Source organism: Cryptomeria japonica, chromosome 8 (genome assembly GCF_030272615.1).
Source record: "Cryptomeria japonica chromosome 8, Sugi_1.0, whole genome shotgun sequence".
In the NCBI taxonomy this organism is placed as follows: Eukaryota; Viridiplantae; Streptophyta; class Pinopsida; order Cupressales; family Cupressaceae; genus Cryptomeria; species Cryptomeria japonica.
In genome coordinates, this window is record NC_081412.1 from 652,789,700 (window position 1) to 652,813,877 (window position 24,178).

A 24,178-nucleotide genomic window follows, 5' to 3' on the forward strand; every position below is an offset into this window, starting at 1 on the left:
TCTTCATTCAAACCTTCTAAGTTGGGCACCCAAAATTTACTATCTTTAGGTATGACAAATGCTCTTACAACTTTGACAGTTGTCATAAAAACAAGATTACAACAATAAGAGAATCAATCATAACTGACTAACAATAGGAGTTCCTCCTACAGCCTATCATTACCCAACTTGGACATCCTACTTCTCCTCAAAAAGATGTCTTTGGACACTTGTCCATTATGTCATAGAATCTATCATAAATTGTCATAGTTTGGTGTGTTATAAAAGCTATCATAAGTTGTCATAGGCGGGTGTGTCATAATTTGTCATTAAATGACACTTGTCACCTACCTCCACAAAAGTCCAAGATCTTCTTAGTGGGATGCCTACCTCTATGTGAGGACAAAATACACCATGTCACCTTCTTAGAAGGATGACAAGTCAACATGCCAACTCCCACAAGATGACAAAATAACACGTGCAAACAAAATTTTTAAGTAGGCTTATCAAATTAAACCAAATTTTAAATAAATAAATCCAAATACCAGTGTTATGATTTGCAAAGGTTGAGACACATTAATTCCAACATTCTCCCACTTGTTGAAGACCTTTCAAGAACCTATCAATCAATTGTAGGGGGTTGAGGGGCCCATAGAACTCTAACACCATTTGAACTTCTATATGCCCACTGGTTTTGTCAATGGATTTGCAACATTTGTCAAAGTGTCAACCTTCTCCAATTTTACCTTCCCATCCTCTACCATATCTCAAACAAAATGAAATTGAACATCAATGTGCTTTGTTTTGGCATGGAAAATCAAATGGCACTGACTATCACAACATATAGTAATCATACATGCATCATACCCAATATTTGAAAACAATTGACCAAGCCAATTGGCTTCCTTACAAACATTAGTAGTTGTCATACACTTTGCTTTTGTCGTGGACAAAGTGACTACAATTTGTCGCTTACTCATCCAATTAATAGTACCACCATATGGAGTAAAAACATAACCATCAATGGATCTTTTGTTGTCAATGTCACTTGCTCAATTTGAATCCACATATCCATGGATACTCACAGAATGTCAAGTTCCAATAACATAACCATAGAAACACAAGGAATACTCTGAAATGTCTCTCAAATATCTAAACACTCTTAACTAGCATCCCAATGTACCTGTCCAAGATTAGCAATATATTGACTTAGGACTTCGATTGCTTGGGAAATGTTTGGTCTTGTGCATAATTGTTGGAAGTATGTGTTGTTGTGGTTGTCATTGATGTCAAACTTGTTGTTCCGAATAGTTGTTGGTCCGGAAATTATGTGGCGCATAGATATCTTGTTGTGTTGATGTTGCAGTTGTTCTATTGGTTGTTCTGGAAGTGTTCGGGTTTGGAATGTGTTGTTGATGTTGTTTGATATTGTTATCTTCTTTGGTTATGTTTTTGGTATTATGGATGAGTTGGTTTTGTAGTCCGGAAATATCTTTGTGTTCTTTGGATGTTGTGGCATTATTCATACCCAGTTGTGATATTCTATGTTAAACCTATCTTTGGGTTCAGATATGATTAATGGAAGGTTATTTGATATGTTATGTGTCTCATCGTAGCGTTTGGAGATTCAGATAACAGTTATTTGCATTGAAGATATGTTTTGACCGTTAATTGTCTATATGGATGCATTGCGTGTTGGGATGTTGAAGTTTTTGTTCCGATGATTGCGGATCAATGGATTGATTTTTGGAAGATGTATTTTGGTCCCCTCTTTCTCTTGGAGTGGATCATCGTGTGTGTTTTTAGTCCAAAAGGTGTATTTTGGTTCAAACTGACTTAATGCAATTTTTGATGATCTATCTTATATATAAATAATGTTGTACGTAGAGAGAATGTGTGGAAGAGAGAGAAAGTATGTGATGTGAAGATAGTCAGAGAAATTTAGTGAAGAGCACAAAAGAAGAGTTGTGATTGAATGATATGCGAGTTGTTTTAGACTATGGCAGAGGTATGAGACAAAGTGTTGATAGTTGATGTTTGAGTTGTGTGAGTTGATGTTGGTCTCTTGATGCAAAGTTCAAGGACAACTTCATGATTAGGAGATCCTTCTTTTCAAATCACTTTTGTATCTTGCCCTGTTGTAGTTAGCTTCAGGTTTGCAAGTCCTTTTTTTGTATCTTTCCCCAAGCGTAGTTAGCCTTGATTTGCAAGTTAGTAGTAGTGAGCTCATTCATTGTAATCTGATATTCATAGTGGATATATTTTGTGGGCAAGTGTTCACCGTCGTTTTTCCCTGTTTGGGTTTTCGACGTAGAAAATCTTGGTGTTCATGTGTTGTGTTTGTGTTGCTAATTAATTGTTTATGTGTTGCATTAATTTTTGTTCAAGACTAATTCACTCCCCGTCTCAGTTCTGACTTAGGTTCAACAATTGGTATTAGAGCAAGGTTCCTCTTGAGTAAGCTTAACCGCTTGAGGTAGATCCAGTATGGCACATGACGCGCATTACAAAGTTCCAATCTTTGATGGTACAAAATTTCTGTACTAGAAGGAGAGAATGAAATTGCATTTGGAGACATTGCAAATTGGAATATGGAAAATCATTTGGACCGGAGATACACCTCCGCAAGGTAGTCCTCAGACTCCGGATTAGATAAAGTTAAAGGAGACTAATGCGAAGGTTAGAGTTATAATTTTTTCAGTTAAGTGATTTAATTTGGAAGAGTTAAGGGATTGAAAGAAGCTAAAGCTATGTGGAACAAGTTGTGTTTGGCATTTGAAGGAGATCCGAAGACAAAACGGGCTAGGCTGATGAATTTGAAGTAGAAGTATGGATATTTGAGAATGCTTGAAGATGAAGGTGTTGAGAACTATATTCTTATTGAGTGTATGATCTTGCTAATGGTATTAGAAATATCGGTGGACATTTGGATGAATGTGATGTTGTTCAGAAGATCTTGTTAACCCTACCGAAATCCTACAAAGCAACAAGGTGTGTCATTCAAGAAAGAGATGACTTGAGCAAGTATACTATTGATCAGCTTACTAGTACCTTAGCAGCCTTTGAAATTTCAGAATTGGAGGAAGAGAAAAGAGAAAAGAAAGAAGCAACATTTAATGTTTCAAGACATGATGATTTAGAATGCAGTGGGGATTTGGATGAAGCTAAAGCAAACTTTGTGAGAAGAATGCATCAAGGCACTGAAAAATACAAAGGTAAGTTACCTCTTAAATGTTTTTTTTGTGGTAGAATTGGGCATTATGCTTCTCACTACACTTACAAGGAAGATTGTAAGAGATTGGATGATGATGAGAAGAGAAACAAAACTAGGAAGCACAACTTTAATAGAAGAGAGAAGAAGGGCTTATGTTCTATAGAGGAACATGGATATGAAGATGAGATTGATGATGACTCAAATGAAGAAAGGTGAGCCGCTTAGAGCAACATTGTGACACCACGTGGCACGCGCAAACAAACAGAAGAGAAGGCCAAAAAAAGAAAGGGGGTGGCAATACTTAACCAAAACGCCACACCGCAAACAACTTTGAAAAATATTAATATGCCTAAATGCATGTGCATTCCCTATTGTAATATTTCTATAATTATGTGTAGTATATTTATATTGTGGGTTCATCCTCACCGTGGTTTTTCCCTTAATCGGGTTTCCATGTATAGAAATCTTTGTGTTATGGTGTTTTGGCTATTTGGTTTATGTTCTTGCATCTTTCCCTTGTTCATATGCATTAAGTGGTTGAACGACCAATTTAATAAAATTAAAAATTGCAGAACACTGATTCACCCACCCCCTCTTAGTGTTCCTTGATTTCAACAACTCACATATCCATATGGCATTGCCTTTATAAGGGGGCTCATCTTCATTATATGGTTGATCTATTTTTGCATCTTGATGAGAATACAATTTGTTCTTATCAATATCTGTCTCTCTTGTGTTGTGTTATCCATTAGGTTTTAGATCTTGATTATTATTGACAAATTCTTACATAAATATCTATTTAATTAATAGAAGGCTTAGTATTAATTAAATAAATTGAAAAATCATTTAATTAAGCTAGGACAATTTTAGGTGTCTACAAGGAGAATTGGGAAGAGATTCTATGTCTTGAGAATGATTCCAAGGAGAGGGAGGATGACTCTCATCAACAATCTCATCAAGTATAAAAACCATCATCGTCAAAATAATTCTCACTTGGATCCACCTCCTTCGAAGGATTTGTCATTTGTCTCAAGCATATCCCTAGTGATTGAATAATGTGAATTATCAAGAGTTGGACTTTGAGAACCTTCCTCAAATATAACTCTCCTCTTAATGAACAACTTGTGATTATTTGGATGGAGCTTGTATCCTTTTACACTATCTTGATAACTAAGAAAGATACATTGCCCACTTTGGGGATATATAGATTTTTATTTTTCTACTAGAATGTGAGTGAAAGCTGGACATGTGAAGGCTCTAAATTATTTAATTGTGGCTTTCTTTCTTCTCCAAGATTCAAAAGAAGTGACTCCTTTCAAGACTGTGTGAAATCTTTCCTAAATGTAGTGTGCATGTTAAACTAGTTTTTCCCAAAATGATGATGCAAGAGATCTAGATTGAATAATGTAGATTTCCATTTTTTTAAGGAATCATTTTGCACACTACTATATAATTTTTTTTTTGGAACTATGATCTATAATTCAATTCCCTCTATAGTACAAAATTTCTCAAATTAATGTTTGTCATACTTGTCACCATTAGCAATTTGTAGTATCTTGATTTTTTTATTAGATTGTTTCTCCATAGGTTCTTTGAAGTCTTGAGAGTACTTAACAACCTCTACCTTATTTTGAAAAAAATACACCCAAATGAACTTAGGGAAGGCATCAATGAATGCAATAACATAATTGACCCTACTAAATGAAGGCTTTTAAAAGGGATCAACTGAATGACTATGTACTAGCTCTATAATATTAGTAGCTATCCATGATTTTCATTTTCCAAACTTCTCTTTTGGATGTTTATTGATAATACATCCCTAGAAAACTCTGTCAAAAAAGTGACTAGAATGCAACTTTGTTACCATGCCATGTTGGCCTAGTTGTAAATAGTGGTAGTTCAAATAACCAAACCACTTATGCCACAACTTCCTTGATTTAAAGATTAAGTAGTGTTATGGAAAGAGAATTCGTAAAAACAAATATGATAAGGCATGTAGTCAAGACTAATGATTTAACTTCTAGAATGCTATTGTAAACCCATTGTGTAACTCGCTAATGACCACAAAATCTAGAGTAAACTTGACCATTTTTCATAACCTTATGCGTGATTTTGTAAATGAATCGGTAATTGGTTGACAAAGAAAGCACACATAGGACACCCTAAAATATTTATCACCTATTCCAATAGACGTTCTCTCGTAAACCTCAATTAAAGTATCCTTTGGTATTGTTGTGTCGATTAACCTTTGGTATCAGAGCCATCATCGTTCATTGTCATTAGTCTTGCAAATATATCCATTTCAAGTAAAAAGAATCTGAGAAGTTATCTAGAGTACAAAGAGTTCATCTTTGTAGGGTTTCACTTTTGGTGTTGAGATTGAGAATTATCTCCTCTATCTACTCTCCTTCTTGGTGATTTTGAAAGTCCTTTTATCTCTCTCGTAAAACCCCAATAAGTGTCTCTAGATTATCCTAACTTGTCACTCTTAAAAGAAAATGGCTGAGTTCTAGAGATTTTCTACCCAAGATGGCATTGAATGAGTCAATGAAGCAAGCATGGAATGATTATTCGATATTCCTCATGTCCAACCTACGACTGGAGACTTGATGATCGAAGAAGATATTCCAGAAATCGATACTTCAAAGAATACAATTGAACAACAAGTAAGCATCTATAAACCTCCTCAGTTAAAAGCATAATTTGTTTATAAGAAGAGTGTTTTGAACCCAAATCCTTTAAGGAATTTTATTTCTAGGTCTACATTCAAGCATTTTGTTGTGCCTTGCATGAAAATTGTTGATCTAACATTAGAATATGATCCCCAACAAACATTCCAGACCAAGATGTGGTCTATTTTCCCAGTTGAAGAAATAGAATATATTAGACAACATAAAGATGTAAATTTTGTTCATTTTGGTGCCATCCAAGTCAATGTTGGGTCATCAGATCCTAAAATATTAGGCCTGTATCATACTTAGCACTTTGTGATCAGAGGCAAGTAGATTACAATCATGCCTATCAATTGTCAAGTGTGCCTAGGTTAACAAAGAACTTTGTTTGTTTCACCTATTTCCCTAATCTTACAATTGTTGCTTGAGAGAAGTCAAGTACCAAAGTAAAATATGGTTCATTAAACTATTGGGGAGTGTTTAGTTCTTTATATGGACTAAACATGTTTGATAAATTCAAATATTCGTCTATCAATTCCAAATCCTCTACAGTTTGACAAACACAAACAATCCTGCTATTCTACCAAAATTGTCTTATGCTAGAACATTGAATGGAGAAGTCCAGTTACAAAGAGGACATATCAATACTATTGATATTCCAGCAAGATGGAAAATTGACTGGATGCAACATGTTGCTCCTAAATTGATAGAAGCTATTAATTTTGTTCACAATGTATCTCAGAATCACATAAGCATATTGCCTAGATCTCTGTCAACCAAGAGTAGCTACAACACTTTTTAGGAAACATTTCAAAGTGATAGATCATCTTTCATTTCATCTTCTAGTAGAAAGAAGGCTTAATTATTTGTGGAATTAGAAGATGATGATGTCCCCCTCAACAAGGGACTGAATCCTTTAAGGAAAATTTCAAAACCTGTTTGAACACAAAATAAAGGAAAATAAAAGGTGAATCATCCTTTTTGTCACATGGTTTATACATTGCCTAGAGCTGAAACACTTGAATGGTATAAAGAACAAGAAGCATCCTATTATAAGAATGGAAGATGGCCACCCATTAGAGGCAATTTCAAGACAGGACATGGTACTGTTTCTCTCTTTCAATATGTTTTCCAACCAAGTACTTCAGAAGAAAAGGAGCCATCTAATGAATTCAAGCATAGAAATTGCATTTAAGGTTTTGTGAACACTTGCAGCAAAATGTAGATGATTTTTTTACAAATATTTTAGCTCTAAAGAATTCGGTGACAATATTACATAATAATGTAGGAAACATTGTTGTGGAAAACCATGAAAATCTGAAAAAATACAAAAACATCTCTAGAACAATTAAAGTTACAGTCTGATCAGATTCTAAACAATTTTCATAAGTCAGGTGATGATATGCAGACTGTAATTACTCATGTACAAAATTCTAAGGTCAGAAATGAAACAATGATCAGTAGATTTGATGACATAGATCATTCTTTGAATGATTTAACACTCTCTTTAGATTGGTTGATAAATCAAGAGAAAACACCAGAAAAAAATTGTTGTGGTAATTCCAAATCTATTGCAAATTCAAGAAAAAAAAGAGCCAAAAAATCTACTAATAAATTGATGATGATGAGGACAAGTTGCAACATAAAACCTTGGTATTTAGACATAGACACGATGAAAATCCTCAATAAAAAATAGAAGCTTGGACCAATACATTTATGATAATAGGAACTCTTTCAAGAACTAACCCAAGTAGTTGTTGATCCTCAAACAGGACAAACTACCCATATGCAAGAACATCTTGATACTCTTAAGTTCCTAATGGATGAAATGTTTAATGTGTAATGCCCACCAAAATGCCCTAGAGAAACTAAGCATCTAACATACTATTGGAGATAAAAAATTTATTAACCTCTAGTAACAACTAATGTAACACATAAGATCTCCATCTAACTACATCCATTAACCATTTAACCATTATGAACATGCATCATTACACATTTCATTAATTTACGCAAGCGGAAATAACATAACATCATTAACCCTTCCCCAACGTCTTTACTTAAATAACTACCATAATGACATCCTACTCACATGATAAACACATTCCATCTTAATTTAATGCCTAACCATGAGATATGCAACCTACTAGATTATCTATCCATTATGATACACATACTATTTTATCTTTCAACTAGCATATTACATTCCTTCTTTAAAAATGAAAGACAACCCCTTAATCCTACATTCGTTTTATGCACCAAATCCAAATGTGTTTTAACCCAATAATTCCTATCTACATGCTCTTTATCCTTTTCCATGATAATGCAATCCTAATGCATAGGTATAATCCATCTTTACTAATCCATTTAAACATACTTAAATTGCATCTATTACTAATATGATCGTCTTCTTTATCATTAATTCTAAATGCATAATGCAAGAATCTTAACGCAACCTCCTACTTACAATCCTTCACATGATATGCATAACTTCCCCTCTCTTAATGCATCTATATGAATCATTCATCTTCACTAGACCTAGTTAACATCTTCTAACATATTAATTTCTTACATTACAATTAATCCTCTTCTAAGGTTCCCTTACATTCTAAATTACATCTTAATTTACATCCTAAACATTCCATAGAATAATACAATTAGACCACAATGCAAATCCATTTCTATTTCAACCATAATCCATTTTAATTCCAAGGTACATAAGATCACATTGTTACAATAATACAATTACATTCCTAATGTCTCATTACAATTTATGACATAATCCTAATTTCCAATTACAACCTTCTTACAATTACAAGTACATAATATACATCATGAGCATAGGTCTTCCTAATACAAGATCCCAACTACTACATACAAGAATATTACATTACATGAATTTCATCATATTCATTACATAAATCTGCTACAAGGTACATCCATAGTCATCATGAAGAAGAATCCACATCCATGCAAGAATAATCCAAGAGAACATCCCAATGGCTAAAAAGCGCCAACCACCCAACCATATGGAACCAAAAGAACCATCCCCTGTGCTAGGAGATGACACAAGGTCCCAAAACACACTCTAAACCTAAGCTGGTACCTATAACCAAAGAGACTAATCACACAAGGAATCTCATGCAAGAACCAACACAATACAACTAAAATAAACTTCCAAAAGCGTACAACTCAACAAGACATAAATGCAACCGATAGGGCATAATCATAAATCATCAAGGAAACACATGTAGGAGTGGAGTGTCATCACATGCCATCCTCAAAACATAACAACATAAGGCACTAGCCTGATGGACATGTGGAGCCATCTCAACCTATGAGAGATCAAGGGAGATTGACTTGCCATCGCAATGGTCTTCTCAAGCTTATCCTAAAAATCCTCCCTAGGATCAAGTCATGAGGCTCACATCAATTATTATCTTTATTAATGAATCTAACTACCCAACCTATCAATTATTAGGTTATCACTTATTTACAAATCATGGTAAACTCCCAATGTGCCCTGGTGGTCTAGACTTCATGCATCCTTACAAGGAAGCTCACGCAAGCCTATCTCTCGTGACCCCGATCATCACATGGAAGCCCACTCCCCATAACATGGCCCAACAATAAATGCAACAAGAGGCTCATATCAACAATTAAATCTGAAATCATTATCATCATACAACCACACACATACATGGTCATCCAAAGGTCATAAAGCCAAATAAACAACAAGGAGCCTCATAGCATACAAATAGATCAATAAAATAATGAATTTTTCTCATTAAATGAGCCAACTATCAACAACAAGGCATATCAACTCACTGGACTAGGCGCAATAAAAAAATCCTCTCTACCATGGCTTCTCAACATGATAGAGGGCTCAAAAGTAACATAAAGATTTGCTACAACAATATAGAAGCAAACTGGTAAAAGATTCATCAATTAGATCAAATGCATAATCTGAAAATTATCATAAAACATCCAAAAAGGCCTCTGGTACGAAATCCAAATCTGAAAACGACATCGCAAATGACAAACTAGAAAAAACACTGGAAAAAGCCAGTTTAGCGCATATGTTCACTATTCTAGCACATATGTTGATTCCTTTAGCACGTTTATCAAGTTGTGAGGCACATTTTTCCTCTGTTCTGGTGCATATGTTCATTGTTCTAGTGCATTTGCTAAACAGTTTAGCACATTCATTCGGTCTTTTAGCGCATTTGTTCAATCTTTTACCACATTTATTCTAGGGTACAAAAAATGCATAAAAATGGCTAAGTTTCGACTTCAAATTAAAAATCTAAGAAAAATAACTAAGTACTGAAACCAAATGACTCAAATACGCCTTGAATAGACACAATAATAGCAACAAATAGAATATAAAACCATTAACTTAAGAAGGAGAAATCGAATCTCAAAACCCAAGAGGTTCCAACTCAATATGCACCAAAATCAATTCACAGATAGCTCCAAACCAAATAATACTCATTCCCAAATCATTGTTTCACTCATGGAGAACTAGGGAATCCCTTTAACCAAACCAAAATCAGAAAATAACAGTGAAATCCTCAAAACTCCCTCATGACAAAAATCAATCAAATCTCTCCAAGTCTAATACAAACTCTCCCAAAATCTCTACCCACAAACAATTCTCCCTTTAATCACCCAAAAGACAACATTCGTAGAAGAAGAGATTCAAATCTTCACATAATTGAAATTATAAAAAATGCGAAGTCATGCGTTCACGACAAACCAAACCAGCCAATAGAAAAATAGTATTTTTTCCAAGCCCAATAGTTCAACTTTATATTAAAATATATGCACATAAATATTTCCTATGAACTTTAGTCCAAACTATATAATAAATCTTTTCCCCAAATAAAACCCACAAGCAGCAATTTCTGCAGACACGGAAAATACAGAGAAATGAAAATCTTTACAAGAGACAAGAGCTCCAACCTGGAAATAGAAGTTATGGCAGAAATTTGACGAAGAGCTCCAAATCCAAATCCAAACCACAATCTCCAGCAATCCAAGGCCAAAACCAAAAACGAAATCCAAATGTTGAAGAAAACTTCAAGAATGGTAACCTGACAACAAGCCCAAACTACCAAATAAAAAGAAGTCTAAAACAAAACTCTAGCCAATGAAAATAAACCAAAATACAATAATTTTTACCAATCCCCATGTTAGGTTACTTGTATATTTCCATTACAAATTCAGCCAATGAGAATGGAAGGTAGGTGAAAGTCATAAAAAATTTGCTTATACAGCTAAGTGGGAAGATTTTTTTTTTTTCAAATGTGTTTATACACCCCCACTAATAAATCAAAGTCAACTATATAAATAAAACATAAGCTATAAATTAATTAATTAATTAAATGGGGAATTTGAAACCAAAAGCTCATAAATGAATTAAAGAGCCAAATAAATATTAAATATCAAATGAACTATTAACCATAGGCAAATAATTAAATAATTAAATACCAATAAAGGTTTTAACCACCAATATTAAATAATTATTAAACAACAATAAAGATTAAACAATAAATATTAAAATCACACAAAATAAATAAACATAAAATATCAAGTAATTAAATAATCAAAGCCAATAAATTTAATACATTAAAATAAGCATTATTAATTCTAAAATCACACATGAAGGATCAAATAATTAATCTAAACATAATCAAATAAATCGACCATCTCTAAACATACTCACAATACTGAAAAGATTAAACTCACTAACTGACATGGTGAATTACGCCAAGACGTTAACAACGCATGGTGAACATCTTAGACCTAGAGTATGTGAAGGGAACTCATGTCATCTCTGAACCACATAAGCCATTGGAATTAAAGACACAATTAGACTTGTGAAGCCAGGTGGAGTTGATGTCTGGTCCCTGCAAAATCCTGCATATATCTTATAACAAACAAGTGATAGGGAATCACGATGGCACATCCCATTCACAATGAGTGATGTGACATCGTCCCTTTCATGAAGATAGTCAAACACATCTCATAAACATCTCATCATATATAACCATGAAATAGGGTTAGCGTAATCATAATCAACATCAAATCCAAGATCAACATAATCTATCAATGCTCCATCACATAGTAAGCATATGAAAACCATCAAATACATATATCCATCAAATCACACGATCAATAATGATGGTATCAATATCCATATAGATTATCAAAATAACATATGTCCAATAGTGTCTAACATCAATAGTAAGTAACTGAAACACATGAGTATTCATCATCCAAATCATCAAATATAGTCTAGATAAGTCTATCAAGAATGAAATAAAAGTCAACTCTAGTCAAAATAGGTCAAGTCAATGGTGGATGCTACATCCTTCCCCCCCTTTGCCTAGGCTTACTCCTGGAAGACTGGGAACATATAGGGCTATAGCTCTCTCATTTGCGTTGCATCCTCCCATGTAGCTGAAGAATCATCAATCGGATCCCACTGGACCGTTACCTGCTCTATGCTCATGCCTCTGAGGGACATCCTCCCATGTAGCTGAAGAATGTGCACGGGCTCCATAGAAAATTGCCTATCCTCGACCTATAAAGCATTCCAATCCAAAACATGCGAAATATCAGGATGATATAACCTCATAACTAAAACATGAAAGATATCATGGATGCGGGACAAGCTAGACGACAAGGCAAAGCGATAAGCCACATGACCAATCTGCTCCAAACTCTCGAAAGGTCCAACAAATCGAGGCACCAACTTAGAGCCTTTTCCATAACGGATCAGAGTCTTTTGCGGGCGAACTCTCGGAAACACCATGTCACCAACAGAAAATTGCCTGGCCACTCGATGTGCATCCACATACTTCTTCTAACTATCCTGAGCGGCCGTCAAATGCTCTCTAATGAAAGCCACTTGCTCCTCCATATCATGCAACATCTCTTATCCAATACACACTTTGTCCTCCAAACGGTCCCAAGTCAGGGGTGTACGACATGGTCTACCATATAATGTCTGATAAGGAGACATGCCAATAGAGTTGTGGTAACCATTATTGTATGCAAACTCAACCAAATAGAGGTAATCCTCCCAACGAGACTACTGATCCATCACATACATCCTCAACTTGTCCTCCAAAACTTGGTTCACCCTCTTTGTCTGTCCATCTGTCTCGGTGTGATAAGTTGAACTAAAGTTCAATTGCGTGCCTAAATCATGCTGAAGAGCTATCCAGAATGCTGATGTGAACACTGTGAAGCAGTCAATGGCTAGGAGGGACCTCAAATAGATCAGTCCAGACCGGTCAACAAGAGTAAACACAACAGAAACATAAGGGCATGATGGAGGCAATGCAGAACATATTGATTTATATCATGAAAACTGATTACAACCAACCAGTAAGAACTGGGTTACAAAAACCGGCTCACGGGCCTGTTAAAACATGCTCAAAATATAAAACAGGTCACAACCAGGACCTCAAATCTTAAGATCTATCTTCTATGCTTAGTCTAACTTCTTGATTACATTCTAATGCTTTATTATAATAATCCAAATGCTCACCGGTAGCAATAACTTCTCGGAAAATGATCCAAATGCTCCACGGTTTGGGAATAAGGAAGATGATCAAGTCTTCAAGTAAAATCCAACTCCATAGGTCCAGCTGAGCCAAATTTGAAACACACATAAAGAAATGTTGAAACTATAAACAAAAAGCAAAACAAAAAGGAAATATTTTTTTGGTTGATGCAAGATTCCTGTAAACCGGGGACGCTCCTACATCACACTAGATCGCGATTTTATATGATCCACCAAGGAATACCATGCAACCTCACAACTCCCTCCAAGAAAACCCAAGCTACTATCATTGTTGTATATGATGATCTGATTGGGGGAAAGTGCGCTACTTTGGTCAACTTGTCCACGGTGACCATAATAGCATCATGACGATGTGAAGACATATAGATATAATATCCCATTTCCATCCTAGAACCAAATGTGACTGTAATAATCTTGTGGGATGCTGATGCTTTGCCTTCACTTACTGACACTCTAGGCAACATGACACAAAATCTGCAATATCTCTCCTCATACCAGACCAATGATATATTTGTCTCAAATCTGCATGCATCTTCTTGACACTTGGATGTGCCAAGTAAGGTGCACGATGTGCCTCTGACATGATCAAATCTTGAAGACCGTCTGATGGTGGAACATAAATGCGTCCCAAATGTCTAAGAATTCCATCTGACTCAACTGAATGACCTGTATATCTTCCCTCAAGAGCTCTACCTACGGAAAACTTTGCAATAATCTCCTGATACCACACATTTGAAGGAAGGGCACTGAGAATATGGCTCCTCAAATCCACACTAAGAGACACTACTGAAATCTCATGCCTCCTGCAGCTCAAAGAATCCACTACCACATTCTCCTTACCCTGGATGTATCTCACCTCAAAGTCGTACTCACATAAAAAATCCATCCAACACCTCTGTTTGGCATTCAAATTCAACTGCATGAAGATATACTTCAAACTACGATGATCATTGTACAACTCGAATATGCCCAAGAAGAAAATGCCTCCATCTAACTAAAGCATGAACCGCTGCCACTAACTCTAGATCATGGTTGAGATAATTCTGCTCATAATCTTTAAGTTTTTGCAACTCATATGCAATCACACGACCATCATGCATCAACACCACTCCTAGACCCTCTAAAGAAGAATTTGTGCACACCACAAAATTCCCCAAAGGGTCTGGCACTGCTAGAATAGGTGCACTAGTCAAACGCTCTCCTTAAGGATCCAAAATGTTATCTCACATGTTGGACACAAGATGCCATTGAGAGGGGGAGGGGGTGAATCAATGATTTCCAAAACACTTAACCTTTTAGTCCTAAGAGTGAGTACCGGTTCGCAATGCAAACACTAAGTAAACCCATCAGAGAGATAAAGGAAGATATCACAATACAACCACACAAAGACACATCACATAACATTGATATACGAGGAAAACCCAAGATGGGAAAAACCTTGGTGAGAAATGTTGCTGGAGTCTATTGCTCCAATCTAGCCTCACAATAAAACAATGTTTACATCATTTAGGCCACCAACCCAAGGAGCATCACCCTTGCTGATTTAGGGCACCAACCCGAGGAGCACCAACCCCTGCACCGAACTCCAACTCAGTGATTACAAAGAGTATTATCAATATAATACAGAAGTTAAAACTTGGTCACCAATGAGTTTTGTAACCTCTTCAAATGATTCCTCTATGTCGGTGTGACACCTCCTCTGCCTTACCGGTTCACTCCTCCTCCTGTCACATTACCTCTTTCTTGTCTGATCTTTGCTTACTCTCTTCCTCTCTCTTCTTTGCTTGATGTTGTTGCCTTACCGGTTCGGGATCTACCAGTTGTCTATCTTTGCACCCAGTTACCAGTGACTTTCATAGTATTGGTTAAACCCCGCTCTGTCCTTCACCTTGTTGGATTTCCTTCAACACTCTCCCTACATGCTTCACTCTCTCTGTTTCCTTCTTACTGGTGCAAACCCTACCGGTTTATACTATTGTTAAACTCTATAATAGTTTATCAGTTGCCTTGGCCTTACAGGTTAAACCACTTTCAAAACCTCTTACCGGTTGCACCTCCAAATGCTCAGTTACTTCACTCTCACAGTTAGATCAACTCTTTGTTAGCACTATTTTCTTTTAATTGGAATCACACCATCTTGCAGCATCGCTCAATCTGGTCTTCTATCTACATCTTTATACCCAGGCATTCCCGCCAAAACATGAGTTCAAAACTTGGCGTGCTAGGGTTTCTTTTCCAACCATGAGGCTAATCAAATTAGATCCGATCTGCATGTAGATTGACAACATGCAAGCAATCAAACATCACCAACATATCTCTTTTCTTTCAAAGAATGTTTGCTATACTTAGCAAACAGGGACTGTCCATCGACTTGGCACTTGGTCAATCACCATAAATGGTTCGACGGTTTGCATCACCTACTTTGATATGCACCCAGATACTTTGCATCTATCAATGCATGCCATCGATCTCCTTTGTTCGACCTTCCTCAAGCCGCAAACCTCTGCAACACATCTCATGATTTTTCGGGGTCTTCATATAATGTCGACCGACCTTGTAACTACCTCGTCGGTGCACACTCCATCTACCACTTCACGCATGTTTGCCACCTCGACTCCACATGGCATCTTGGTTGGCATCCACCTCAACTAAGTCTTCTGTGTTGGTTCAGACAAGATCACCGACCAACCACTCAATCGATGCTTACCTACTAGTTCTATAACCTTGCCTATACATGTCAACTTACCAGTATACACCAACCAATCATCCTTCATGCCATCACCTTCTCTATCCTGCCGCTATATCATGTTAGCCCGCTCATCACACATACTGGTCCTCAATAGGTATCTGGGCTGAGCCATTGGATGAGAGGCTTTCTCCTTAGTCTTTGTTCTCTTACCAGTTGACACTTCTCTTGTCTGCATATCGATAACCACCTCTGATGACACCATGCCATCAACCTCCAATTGTCATGCACCATACTACATATGCATTCCGGTAGACATCAACATCCTAGAGTGAATCCATGTGTGCAAATGCTACCACTTGCCTTCTTCAACTGACCGGTTCTCCTTTCAACCGGTTTGCCAAGGTGGTAACCTCACCATTTCATACTCTTCCTTTTTCTGTCTTGGTAGCTCATTATGCTTACTCTTGTTGATCCAATGTATATCTCTGATTTCATGCACCTGAGGCATCCTCATTATTCCACTATGTTCATCTGGTGTGAGCTCTCAATCATTTGCCTTAAACTCCTTTGATTGTCTTATACCAGAGTTGTGATGCATTCCATGCATGATGTGAGATGAGCTCAGTATGACCACTTACCGACGGAAGTGGATCTTTGTCACTTGCTGACAACCATCTGAAGGGAACCAGTTGTCATTACACTTCTAAGTCCGCCTCCTGCATTGCACTGATATGACTTCCTTGTTAGATCAGACACAACTTTAGCTTGACATATGACTCGACAACTTTCCTTTTGTCTACCTTATTAACTTGCAACAACCCAAACTCTGTCGGTCACATCTTCATCATATGATAACCTCTTCATCTGGTTGTAGTCCTACTATGTGCCATCACACTACATGCTAGTTCCACTGCACATACTTGTTTGTTTAACTTTGCATTCTCATCGGTCACATATTTACCGGTTACCAGCTTACTGGTTGGCAATAGCCTAATGACAACACATCATGCACTGGTTTCTTCACTCCCAACATCAACTTGTATAATAGTGACTCTAGCTTGCATACCGGTTCATCTCAACTGCACACACTGCTGGTTGACATCCATGACAGTTATACCAGTTGACATCAATTACAACACAATCTGGTAGACATCAATGACAACAAAATGCCAACAATCTCCCTCTTTGGCATTGATGTCAACACATGTAGTATTTGGTATATTATAGGCATTCTCTCTCCCCCTTTGACAATAATGGCAAAGGGAACTAACATCCGGTATACTAAAGGCATTATCTCTCCCCCTTTCTATTGGTTGCTTCTCCATTTTTTACCACTATGCTTTGCATCGTCTCAAATAGCAGCACTTGAGATGTAGGGTTCAGACACCAACTGACTCCAATTTTATATACCAGTTTGATACCAATTGTTGATAGGTGTGTCACTGAATACTACTTACTTGTCGGTTAGACTGCATCTTCTCCATTTGATACCAATTTTTTATGCAGACACTGATACCAATTGGTGCTAATCTAATACCAATGGTAGTTTTTACCTCTTTGGGGGTTGCTGTGATACCGATCTTAGTTGGTAGCAATCAAACACCAATCTAATATATTCTTTTTCTCCTCTTTCGTAGGTTGTTCTACTGGTAAATCAAACTGCACTTCCTGTCACCCGGTGGCCCAATGATAGATGAGCATATCCTTTTCTTGTTCTATTATACTCCCAAGCAACCTGATTGTGACTCTGATAGATAGACAAATTGAATAGGCAAGTGAAACAACTACCCAATCTGCCACTGTGTTCAGTATGTCTGATATCAATCAAAGGATATGGCTGTGAACTCCCCTTGAACCATAGATCTCAGGTCTTTGTTGCATGTCAGGTCCTAACCCGATGCTTCAATCTGCACCTTGTACCGGTAGAAGTGAGCATCTATGATCTGCAAATGATCTCTCACTTCCATGATGTCCATTACAATCCTGTGACATCCTCTTTCATGACCACAATGCCAACCTACATCATCATCATGTCACATATCCAACCGGTTGACTCATTAGGATGTATGCACATGAGATCAATTACCGGTCCAACACATTGCCAGACAGTGCTTCTCCAATATTGCTCAAGGCAAAATTTCCACTTTCCAAGCCACCCGAGCCGCTACAATGTTACCGGAACACATTGACTTGCATACCCTGCTATACCGGTTAATATCCATACCGGTACCACACTATGCATATCGGTACTCTATCGGTTCAATATCTCCATTGGGACACTTTCCTTAGACCTCTGTCTTCTTGTGTCAAATGCTTCTGATACCACTTCTTGTCTATTTACACTTACAACAGTAATTTATCTCACCTATGTGTAGTCAGGGCAGTAACTACACATACACTGTCGTCTCATCTTTTCCCTTATACTGATGGCAACCCATCCTTTCCAAATTGGGGGTGAATGATATGATCAATATTTAACTCCCCCTATGGTCATGCATCTCCTTTAAGCCTTAGAAGATATCACCTGTGCATTGAATGCACAGTGTCGGTCCATGGTTCTACTCTCTTCCTTCTTCTTCAATACCTGCTTGGTCTCACTCCTCTTCCCATTTCTAGTGTTTGGAGCAGGTCTTACCTTATTCTATTGATTTGTCCTTGCTCTACTAGATTCTGCAACATGACCGGAAGCATTGTTGTAGAAGCAGAATGTGTTCATACCAAACACATGATTTGATGACCTTCTATCATACCAGTTAGATCTTCTTCCTTTGATCATGTTGTTGTAGCCAACAACCAAAACCGGTTTATTTTTTCATCTTGCAGGAACATATCTCCTTTGGTTCCATGCAGGTCTTTGACTCCCATATGCTCTATAACCACTTCCATAATGAGCATAGTTGTTATACAGGTTGTCATATGACTCCGAGTTCTTCTTTCTGCAATCATGACTTCTATGGCCAAAACCATTGTATCTTTCATAGATTAAATTGATATTTCTGGGAAAAACATCTTGTCTATTCCTAGATCTCATTTTGCATTCATCAGTCCTATGACCATAATCTTTGTAGGTAAAACAATAACCGGAGAAAGAGGGCTCATAACTTACAAATTTATTGTCCATGCATGAGGAGATCTTACCGGTTTGGCTTCTCCACTTCTACTTCTCCGGGGATTGTTCTTGGGAACAACAACATCTCTTTGTCTTCTACCAGTAGGGGATTTTTTAGGCTACCTTCTTGTATTCTCATTTCCGGTGAACCTATCTTCTCTCAACTTTATTTTTCCTTTTGGATCTACATTATTTATTCTTGTTGCACCGGTCTTCATCTTTAGCCTCATGTCCTCACCGGTTGTAGTTAGGTCAACCTTCTTTCTTGGAGCACTTTTGACTGTGAAGGTCTGACCCTTGTTATCTCCACTTGAGGAGACAAACTGAATGTCTTTGTGGGAGACATCCTTGCTAGTTGAGCATTCACCAACAACATATCCTAATCCTTCGGTATCCTTGGAGTGTTTTTGTTTACTCAACATTTTGTCCAAGGCCTCAGTGCTGCCATCATACTGGATTCTTACCTTGAGCTCATCTTGACACTTCTCAAGGTTTTTTCTGATGTTCTCCATTTCACCTTTTAGGTCCTGACATTCTTTGTCCTTTGTCTCCACTTCTAGTTGCAGCTCCTCACATCTTCTCTCCTTGGCATCCAAGATTGATTTCAAATTATCAGCCATTCCTTTGGCCTCTTCAAGTTGAGTTGTCAATACGCTGATGTTCTTGTTTGATTCCTCAAGATATGTTCTCAACTGACGGCATTCATCATGAACTGATTTTTTGTAGTTCTTAAATTCATTTCTAACATTTTGCAGCTCTTCTAGTGCACTTACCAGCTCACCCTCAAGGTCAACTTATGCTTTATCTTCTTCTTCATCTTCTTCATCACTGCCAAACAAATCTTGTCGGTGAGATTCATCTACATTATCAACTTCTGATGTGTGCTCCTCACTTTGAGTTTCTTGTGCCATGAAGAGATGAGTTTCCTCTTCACCATTTCTACAACTACTAACATATCTTCCTTCAACACCTACACATGTACCTGCTTTGTTGTTTTTCTTGCTTCCATAGTTTGATTCAGCAGTGGTAGGCTCATTTCCATAAAGCTTCTTCAATTTGTCCCACAAGCTCTTAACAGATATGCACTTATCTACCTGTGAAGAAACATCGTTGGTAAGTCCATGGAGTATGGCCTTCATTTCTTCATTATTACACTTAGATCTTCTTTCTGCTTCAGAACTGGTGAGAGGACTGACAAGACCATTTACAACTGACATCCAGACATAATAACCTAATGAGGACAGGTAGACTTCCATTCTACAACTCCAAATGGAATAATTAGATCCATCAAACATCGGAGCAGAGATTACTCACAACAAACCATTGTGTCCTTATACCAAAATCTACCCAAGCTGGAGAAAGCTTATCTAACTAAGAACCTAGGCTCTGATACCAATTGTTGGACACAAGATGCCACTTAGAGGGGGGGGGTCAATCAGTGATTTCCAAAACTCTTAACCTTTTAGTCCTAAGAGTGAGTATCAGTTACCAATGCAAACACTAAGTAAACTTACTGATGAGATAAATGAAGATATCACAATACAACCACACAAAGGCACATCACATGAGACTAGTATATGAGGAAAACCCAAGATGGAAAAAACCTCAATGAGAAATGTTGTTGGAGTCTACTACTCCAATCCAGCCTCACAATAAAACAATGGTTACAACATTTAGGGCACCAAAACCTGCACCAAGCTCCAACTCAGTGATTACAAAGAGTATTATCAATATAATACATAAGTTAAAACCTGGTTAAAAATGAGTTTTGTAACCTCTTCAAATGCTTCCTCTTTGTCGGTGTGACACCTCCTCTTCCTTACCGGTTCTCTCCTCCTCTTGTCACACTGCCTCTTCCTTGTCTGATCTTTGTGTACTTTCTTCCTCTCTGTTCTTTGCTTGTTGTTGTTGCCTTACCGATTCAAGATCTACCGGTTGTCTGTCTTTGCACCTGGTTACCGGTGACTTCCACAGTACCAGTTAAACCCCGCTCTTTCCTTCACCTTGCTGGATCTTCTTCAACACTCTCCTTGCATGCTTCACTCTCTCTGTTTCCTTCTTATTGATGCAAACCCTACCGATTCATACTACTGTTAAACTCTATAATAGTTTACCGGTTGCCTTGGCCTTACAGGTTAAACCACTTTCAAAACCTCTTACTGGTTGCACCTCCAAATGCTCAGTTGCTTCACTCTCACAGTTAGATCAACCCTTTGTTAGCACTCTTTTCTTTTAACTGGCATCACACCATCTGACAACATCCCCCAATCTAGTCTTTTGTCTACATCTTTATACCGAGGCATTCCCGCCAAAACATGAGTTCAAAACTTGGCGCGCTAGGGTTTCTTTTCCAACCACGAGGCTAATCAAATCAAATTTGATATGCACATAGATGGACAACCTGCAAGCAATCAAACATCACCAACATATCTCTTTTCTTCCAAAGCACATTTTCTATACTCAACAAACACAGACTGTTTGTCGACTTGGCACTTGGTGAATTACCATAAATGGTTCAATGGTTTGCATCAGTTACTTCAATATGCACCCAGACACTCTACATCAATCAGTGCATGCCATCGATCTCCTTTGTTTGATCTTCCTTGTGCCGCAAACCTCTACAATATATCTCATGATTTTTGAGGTCTTCATTTAATGTTGGCCGACTCTGTAACTACCTCGTCGGTACACACTCCATCTAGTACTTCACACATGTTTTCCACCTCAACTCCACGTGGCTATTTTTGGAGAACACTTTGTAAGAAGATGAAGACAAATTTGAAGTTCAGTTCTACTTTTCACCCATAGACTGATGGACAAACATAAGTAGTTAACCAGAGCTTGCGAAATTTGTTAAGATGTTTAGTTGGAGACAAAACCGGAAATTGGGATTTGATTCTTGCACAAGAAGAGTTTGCCTACAATAATTCAGTTAACAAGAGTACCGAAAGGACACCTTTTGAGATTGTTGCTAGAGCACACCCTAGAGGTATATCAAAATTAAGAGATATTAGCAACGAAGACTAGAGAAGTTCAGAAGTAGAAGAATTTGCAAATCACGTGAAGGACTTACCTATTGAAGTTAAGCAACATTTGGAGGACATGAATAACAAGTATAAGGAGAAAGCAAATGAGAGGAGAAGACATATGGAATTTGAAGTTGGTGATGAAGTGATGGTGTATCCGAGAAAGAAAAAGATTTCCGGTTGGAACTTATAACAAGTTGTAGATGAGAAATTTTGGAACTTGCAAGATTTTGAGAAAGTTTAGTTCTAGAAATGCATATAAAGTGGATTTACCAGATAGTCTGAGTATTTCACCTGTGTTTAACATTGCAGATCTTCATCGGTATCATGAACCGGAATTCACTGAGGACAGTATTGCAGACTTGGAGAAATAGTTGTCCCGAAAGGAACCAGATTAGATTGAAGACATTTTGGATAGTAGGATTGGGCGTAGTACCCGGAACAGTCAATATAAGGAGTATCTTGTGAAGTGGAAAGACATATCAGTTGAAGATTCATCTTGGATTTCTCAGGCAGAGGTAGACCGCCTTGGTTTTCCTTTGTCCCCAACAAAGTGAGAGACTTACTTTTTTTTTCAACAACCCTGGATGTTTGATGCAAGAGCATCCCCGGTTCTTGGCAATCTTACATCAACCAAAAAAATATTTCTTTTATGTTTTGCTTTCTGTTTTGTAGTTTCAACATTTCTTTCTTTGTTTCCCGGATTTGGCTCACCTGAACCTGTAGAGTTGGATTTTACTTGAGGACTTGATCATCTACTTTATTCCCAAACCGTGGAGCATTTGGATCATTTTCCGGCAAGGTATCGCTATCGGTTTTCGAGATATTTTTCTGGTACTAGTTACCTCGTTGTAATTGTGATTAAAGGAGATATAAAGGGGGATGTTATTCGATGGATTATTGGTGATAAGATCTTAACTAGAGCTCATTATCATAATGTTGAGTTGTTGGAATAATTGATTTACAATATTATACAAGCCTCTGATAATTTAGAATGGATTGAGTCTCCCATCAACAAGATGTTTAATATTTCTCTAAGGGCTCTATCTGTCACTACCCTTAGAAATCTGAAGAAGAAGTCGTCAATACATTTGGTGGGTGATGATCACAACTTTCACATATGAAACCGTCATCTGTGAAACATCAAATGCTCACAATTTTTGCATATGAAGTCCCTTTGTCATGATTTTTTTTGTAACAATCATCTCATAATACTAAGGAGAGTAAATTTTTTTGATAAACTATCTTAGAATCTCTCTCTCTCTCTCTCTCTCTCTCTCTCTCTCCCCCTCTATTTATATATTTCTTACCCTTTGTATCTCTATCTACATATATCCCTCTTATGCATACACACACATGCACTCCTTATTTATCTCTCCCTCCCTAGCAACAAAATTCAGAGGGAAAATATACTCCACATCCTCATCAAGAACTAAGATCTAAATATAGCTAACACAGAAACATCTAAATTAGAAAGATAATCAAGATCCATTTTGAGTGTATATATATATATATATATCTGTGTGTGTGTGTGTGTGTGTGAAAATGGTGATAGAAATGCTACTGGAGTCTATTGCTCCAATCCAGCCTCACAATGAAACATTCAGTTACAATATTTAGGGTTGGTATATATATATATATATATATATATATATATATATATATATATATATATCTGTGTGTGTGTGTGTGTGTGTGTGTGTGAAAATGGTGATAGAAATGCTACTGGAGTCTACTGCTCCAATCCAGCCTCACAATGAAACATTCAGTTACAATATTTAGGGCACCAACCCAAGGAGCACCAACCCCTGTTGTTTATGGGCACCAACCCAAAGGAGCTACAACCCTTGCACCGAGCAACAACTCAGTGATTTATAATGAATATCATCATA